The following is a 7,635-nucleotide window of genomic DNA, read 5'->3' as shown; positions in this document are numbered from 1 at the left end:
TTTCCGGGCGCGGGCGGCGGCTCTGTTCTGCCCCTACTCCAATTGGGGTGACGAGTGTACCACGCCGGCAGGCCACCGGGCCTGATCCTCTGGTCGGTTGCAGGTCTGCCTACCCTGCAGGCGCGGACGGCGGCTCTGCTCTGCCCCCCCTCCAATTGGTGTGACTTGTCTACCACACCCGCGGACCGCTGAGCCTGTTCCGGGCGCGGGCGAAGGCTCTGTTCTGTTCCTACTCCAATTGGGGTGACGTGCCTACCACCCCTGCCGGCCGCTGGGTCTGTTCCACCGGTCGGTCGCAGGTCTGCCTACCTTGCGGGCACGGGCGGCGGCTCTGCTCTGCCCCTACTCCAAATGGGGTGACGTGTCTGTCGCACCGGCAGGCCACTGGGCCTGTCCCGCTGGTCGGTCGCAGGTCTGCCCACCTTTCGGGCATGGGTGGCGGCTCTGCTCTGCCCCTACTCCAATTGGGGTGTCGTGACTACCACGCCGGCAGGTCGCTGGGCCAGTTCCTGGCACGGGCGGCGACTCTGCTCTGCCCCTACTCCAATTGGGGTGACATGTGTACCACGCCGGCAGGCTCCTGGGCCTGATCCGCCGGTCTGTCGCAGGTCTGCCTACCTTGCAGGCGCGGGCGGCGGCTCTGCCCTGCCCCTCCTACCACGCCTGCGGACCGCTGGGCCTGATCTGCAGGTTGGTCGCAGGTCTGCTCACCCTGCGGGCACGGGTGGTGGTTCCGCTCCGCCCCCACTCCAATTGGGGTCACGTGACCACCACACCGGCGGGGCCTGATCCGGGTGCGGGCGAAGGCTCTGCTCTGCCCCTACTCCAGTTGGGGTGACGTGTGTACCACGCTGGCAGGCCGCTGGGCCTGACCTGCCAGTCTGTCACAGGTCTGCTTACCTTGCAGGCACGGGCGGCGGCTCTGCCCTGCCCCTCCTACCACCCCCGTGTACCACTGGGTCGCGGGTCTGTCCACCTTGCTGGCGCGGGTGGCGGCTCCGCTCTGCCCCCTCTCCAATTGGGGTCCCGCGACCACCACGCCGGCGAGCCGCTGGGCCTGCTCCGGGCGCCGGCGGCGGCCCGGCTCCTCCCCTCTGGCTCGATGACAAATCGAGAGAGACTCGGGTGTCTGTGCCTCACCCTCCCTACCAGGAGACCAACTGTTTCTGTCGCCGCTGGTATTGATGAAGTTCTCTCCTCCGCCGCTTTCTGATGACATCAGATCTCTGCCATGTTGGTATCCTATGCGAATGGCAGCATTTCGTTCCCTTTGCCGGGTAACCAAAGCAGCGGGTGATTCCTGACCGGTCCTCAGCAGGACCCGGACCGAGAAGCAGTTTCCACACCGAGAAGCAGTTTCCGCACCGAGAAGCAGTTTCTGCGGGCTCCTTAGCCCTGGGCCAGGGCAGCTCTGGGAGCCGGAACTCGGCCGCTCCGTGCTCGGTGTATACTCTGATAAGAGCCGGCTCCAAGAAGCACTGAGGCACTGAGCCTGAGTAATCTGTCTGCAATCCGCAGGCGAATGGCAGCCTGAAATTACCTGTTCTATGGCTGAATGAGCTGCGGTCAGTCGAAAACAGGGATGGTGACGTCAGCTCTCCAATATGGTGGCCGCTGGCCTCCTCTGTGGTCTGACCGGTGTGGAGAACCGAGATGGACCGCTTCCTTCCCCTGTCTCGAACCCAGAATTCAGCACTGAGTACGGCGCTTGCACGGCTGGCAGAAACTGCAGCGCTGTATCCCTGCGCCACTGTCTCCTCGTTTCCCAGCGCGCGCTGCAGACTCTAGCCGCGGGGTGATTTGCTGAATAAGCAGTGTTACCCTCTGTGCAACAAATCTCTCGCGTTTGAGTCCCCGTAGCCGATCCTCGTGCGATGGAAATCCTTCCTCCAGGTTCCGGAGCACCCCACTATTGCTGGAAATTCCTAACAAGATAGCCTTTAGCAGTCCTGACTCGTCATACTCCCACACAGTGACGCGGCACACGGGGGCAATGCACTCCCCTTGCCGCCATCTTCCGCATTTTGTGGTTCTTGAGTCAAGTCCTATGGCTTGTCCAACTGCAGCCAGCTCTGTTTATGGAATAGCCATAGCTACCACAACTTCCCTTAGTAGAGGACTGAGGATGAGTTAGCTTCCTCAGATAAAAGGAAGTGGGTATGAAACTGGGAATGCAAAAAAGCATGCTATGTGGAGTCTCTTCTAGTAAAGTGGCTCTGTCCAGTTATCACCAGTAACAGTGGCAGTGGATCCAGAAGTAGGTATCCAGTGTCCAGTGTTGAGGGACCCATGATGAAGGCACAAGGTCTGGGCCTAGTGGCAGCTATGCTATCTTCATCAGATTAGCTCTAGGATATAATTTTGGGCTTCATTTCTGGCTGTGGAACCTCCAACCCTGGTTTCCCAGACTGCCTGGAGATTCTGTGGACCACCAGTATCTTTAAATCAAGTTTTTTTCTGCATAGCTCAGTTGATTTCTGTTGCTTGTGAGAACAATGACTAATTCAGGGAACATGTTATAGAGAGGATCCAAGGGTTAAAAGGTAATTTTTCTGGCTTTGTTGATGGTGCCTCTCTCTCAAATAAATGAATCTAAGTAATTTGCCCAAGTTCAAAGAGTTGATGACGTACCCATTACTTGATACCTCTAATACCCTTCCAATAGACCTCCTGATTCTTAGCCTAGTTGATCTCCTTGTGAAAAATCTTAGGGACATCTACTCTTGCCTTACACTTGAGAGTCAATTAATAATTTTCTTAACTTGAAGGATGTTCTTGCCTGTAATTATTAGTTTATGGTATCTCAAATTCCATTTAATAGATCTGAAATATAACCATTTAGGAAAGATGGGATGGGAACCATCACAAAAATGGAGGAGTTGGCCTTAGATGAGATCTTGAATGATATCCATTGTTAATGGGGAAGAGTGTATATGGGTGTGCTCATCCATGGGAGGAGATGGAGGCCCATTGGTGAACAGAATTTATTGGTAATAACTCACTTTTCTCTCACACATAACATAAAGTAAGGAGGGGTGTCTCATAGGGGGCCAGGGAGGGAGAGCATGGGAGGATTAGATTAATTCTAGGTAGGGAAGAGGAGTGGGAGGGAAAAGGAGGGGGAAGGGGATAGCAAGGATGGTGGAATGTGATGGTCATCATTATACAAAGTACATGTATGAAGACTTGAATTGGGTGTCAACATACCTTATATACAAACAGAGATATGAAAAATTGTGGTATATGTGTATTAAGAATTGTAATGCAAAAAAGTGCATGTATAATGGCATAAATTGGCGTGAACATACTTTGTATACAGAGATACAAAAAATTGTGCTCTGTATGTGTAATAAGGATTGTAATGCATTCCACTGTTGTTGTGTATTTTAAAAAATAAAATCAATAAAAAAGATTTAAAAAAAACATAAAATACCTAGGATAGAGCCTGACACATAGTAAATTCACATATCCTTTTCAAATCCTTGACACACATATATATTAATCCTTTTTTTTTTTAGTATCATGCCTTTGAAGTTTAAAACAGAATCTCTGCTATCATATAAATCTGCTAATATGGGGCTGGGGTTGTGGCTCAGTGGTAGAGCACTCGCCTAGCACGTGCGCGAGGCCCTGGGTTCGATCCTCAGCACCACATAAAAATAAATAAATAAATAAAATAAATATATTGTGTCCAACTACAACTAAAAATCAATATTTTAAAAAAATCTGCTAATATAATTGGGATAATAATCTGCTATCATGATGACCTTAGATTAAGGTTTTTCACAACTCTTGTCAGGAAATCCAAGGGCCACTCATCCTTGTGAAAGGGAACTTTCCCAGGCTACAAATGGAACTTTGCCTTTTTCTCTAAAGAAATGTTCTTGGAAAAAAAAAAAAAGAAAGAAATGTTCTTGGGGGATCTAGTCCTACACACTGTTGCTGTCTTTCTTCTTCCTCTTCCTCTTTCCCTACCTTTCCCCTTCCTCCTTCTCCTCCCTTTTCTTCACTTTCTCTTCCTTTTCTTTCTCCTCCTCTTCCTTCTTCTTTTTCTCCTCCTACTTCTTTTCAGTGCTGGGTATTGAATTCAAGGCCTCACACATGCTAGGCAAGAGCTCTACCATTGAGCTACATCTCCAGCCTGCTACCTTTTTTTCTTTGTTTTGGTATTGGGGATTGAACCCAGGGGCACTTTACCACTAAGTTACATCCCTAGTCTTTTTTCTTTTTTACTTTGAGACAATATCTCACTAAGTTGCTGAAGTTCTTGCTATATTGTTGAGGCTGGCCTTAAACTAGATCCTCCTTCCTCAGCCTCCCAGGTCACTGGGACACTGGACCACTGAGCCACATCCCCATCCCTATTTTGTATTTTATTTAGAGACAGGGTCTCACTGAGTTGCTTAGTGCATTGCTTTTGCTGAGGCTGGCTTTGAACTCGCTATCTTCCTCTTGCCTCCTGCCTGCTGGGATTACAGACCTGCACCACAGTGCCCGACATCTGCTATCATTTTTGATCATAGTATCTCACATTAACCAAAATAAATAAATAAATAAATAAATAAGCCTTTGTATTCTCTTACTAACACAGGGAAAAGGCAATCAGACACTATAGAACTTCCATACTTTAAAAAATATATATACAAGCCTTCACAAATTTGCATGTTATTTTTGTGCAGAGGCCATGCTAATCTTCTCTGTATTGTTCCAATTTTGGTATATGTGCTTCTGAAATGAGCACAAACTTCCATACTTTTATGGAAGTGCATTTTCTGGGCTGACAAGATCATACTGTCCTCCAGCTTACCTAACTCCTGGGATGGCTTCCAAGTTTGGGTTCCAGGAGTTGCATAAGATCATATGCTCTGAGTGACTACTCAGAGTCTTCAGAGATTTTAGTTTTGGGATTTCTAGAAGATTTAGCAGCTACCAGGTGATTCCTAGAAGGTTTTACTCTTACCATTTGCCAATGTACCTAATGCTGTGACTATAATCAGGGAAGGACTCCATGCCTGGGGGACTCAGGGGCTATGTAGAAGTCTATGTTTGCTCTTAGCTTGCCTCTTTCCTTGCCAGATGGATATGATGGCATTACAAATAGAAAACACTGAAATGGTGGTGAGGAAGGGTATCAGACATTGCAGATAAATACGTCTACTCAACCCAAGAGATCACTGGAGGATCCCTTCCTATGTTTAGGTAACAGGAGGTTGAGGAGGAGACAGGAGAAAAGGTTAGGGAGGAAGGAAGAAGTTGAGAATGTTCTAATAAGGAAGCTAAAGGAAGAAAGAGTGCCAACAGGGGCCTGCCTAACAGCATCACATTCTGCCAAGAGGCCAAGAAGGATAAAGAATACCTAAGGCAGATTTGATAAAGTGAGAAGTTACCAAGAGGAACACAGAGAAGGGCTTGGTGATAAGCCAATCAAGAAAGACTTTCTGCAAAGGAAAGAATTCAGTCTTGACAAATGTAAAGAATATAATTGATAAAAAAGAAAAAGGAAAAAGAGAATCTTAGGAAAAAGGATAGGTTTTAGAGGAAAAGAAGGAAGACTGAGCAAACCTGACATATTAAAATTCAAGATTTTACTGCAGGGCTGGGGTTGTAGCTCAGTGGTAGAATGCTTGCCTCCCATAGGTGAGGCACTTAGCACTACATAAAAAAAATAAAATAAATTAAAAATAAAGGTTGAATTCTTAAAAAAAAGATTTTATAGCAGAGGAACGTGCTTAGGACAATACAATGAACCTGGGGAGGGAGGTGGCAGCTTTTAGGAAGTCTTCATGGTTCTCTGAAGAGTTTGTTCTGCTATATAGATATGTTGTGGTGTGAACTGATGAATAAATCAGTAAGAGTGTAAATTATAGGTTATAGATTAGTAAAAAATTATATTATAGATTATAGATATAAGATTTTGATAAGTGAGATAAGACGATTATAAAGCAAGAATGTCACAGACAGACCTAATACTCCATTTTGCTGCCTTCTATAAAAAACTGTTACAAGAGCTGTTTCTGAGAAACTGAAATGAAAGCTGTTTTCTTATTAAAAAATTTGTTTTTCTATACTTTGTACTCAGGATGTAGTGGTGGTCGTGGTGAGCTACATCCTGTGTTTGAATGCCCTTGTGGGTCTACTGTGACTTTGAAGTAGATTCTTGCCCCGCCAACCCCAAATTCAGATGCGACTGTCTAGCACCTGCTTGAACCTGGGACTGTGGTCAACTGAACTGCAAAGCTAATGCTTTTTTAGCTTCTGTTTATCACTTGCTGACTGGAAAACTCCAGTCCTGCCTGGAGCCCACAGGCTCCACTTATTAATGTTTTAATTTCTGTGATTGCCTAGATTACATGATGATAAACAAGTCACTGTAGTTTTTATGCTCATATTCTCCTTGGATGGACCAGGAAGCTGCTTGAGTCTCTACAGGTGGGTGACAGTCCCTGGCCAGGTAAATAAAGCTCTCTTTTGATTTGAATTTGGACTTAGAGTGCTTTCTGAAGTGGCTCCCCATAACAGCTATTTTGAAGTCACTGTAGAATCCTTTTGAGTTTCTCATTCCAGGGGTGAAATAACTACTGACATAACACAATTAAGGTTTGTAGGCTGGGGGGCGGGGAGGTATGTAAAAAGAGTCAAATCAAATCAGTGTTATAATTCTAAAGGGGCAGCTGTATGTGATATATAGGAAAAAATTGGTTAAAAAAAACCCTAAATGAACCAAAGATTACTGGTGTCTTCAATGGAAAATTAGGCCTTGTCTAATATACTCTTCCAGGTTATCTTGCTTCCACAAACACCTTATAAAATATTCCCCTTACACTGCCTTTGTGGAGTCTAGACTACCTATGATTTGGTGCTATCAGATTCATGAATGGTAACTGCTCAAATAAACTTTTTTTAAAAAATATTTATTTATTTATTTTTTAATTCTTGGTGGACACAACATCTTTGTCTGTATGTGGTGCTGAGGATCGAACCCGGGCCGCACGCATGCCAGGCGAGCGCGCTACTGCTTGAGCCACATCCCCAGCCCCCTCAAATAAACTTTTTAAAACATTAATTTAAATGTTTACCTTTTTACAACACACCATAGGCATATAAGAGAGGATCACTGATAGCTACAAACCAACTGAAGACTCTATCCCAGTTCACCTAAGAGCTGATACTTTCTTTTGCTTTTTAGATTTTATTGGGTAAAATAAAAGTTAACTACAGAAAGGTTCTGAAAAATGCAACAAATATCTAGGATTAAAAATGTAACATTTTGTTATCTTTTCTTCAAATCAATTATTAATAATTCCTTTTTATATATACTTGCATATATGCAATTTTACTTAAGCATATATTGTTATATCATATGGAATTAATATAAATATTTCAGAAATTGTATGCTTTAAGGAAAGTCTCTGGAGATTTGTTAGTATCCTTACTGTCCATAATGTCTTACCCTTAGGGGTAGACCAGGGGAGGCATGGTAAAGATTAATGCCATCATAAAGAAATCTAAAGGAATGGAGCGCTTGGGTTGTGGCTCAGTAATAGAGTACTTGCCTAGCATGCGTGAGGCACTGGGTTTGATCCCCAACACCAATAAAAACAAACAAATAAAATAAAGGTATTGTGTCTATCTACA

General features: G+C 45.3%; 1 non-coding gene across 1 annotated transcript; it reads right to left on the bottom strand.

Moving 5' to 3' along the window:
• Nucleotides 1-4,634: 4,634 nt before the first annotated feature.
• Nucleotides 4,635-4,741, bottom strand: LOC114098293 (U6 spliceosomal RNA). The gene has a single exon (XR_003583727.1). It is a non-coding gene; the product is annotated as a U6 spliceosomal RNA (small nuclear RNA).
• Between the last annotated feature and the right edge of the window lie 2,894 nt (nt 4,742-7,635).

This window comes from Marmota flaviventris, chromosome 9 (genome assembly GCF_047511675.1).
Source record: "Marmota flaviventris isolate mMarFla1 chromosome 9, mMarFla1.hap1, whole genome shotgun sequence".
Lineage (NCBI taxonomy): Eukaryota > Metazoa > Chordata > Mammalia > Rodentia > Sciuridae > Marmota > Marmota flaviventris.
This window is presented reverse-complemented; position numbering and strand designations above follow the sequence as displayed.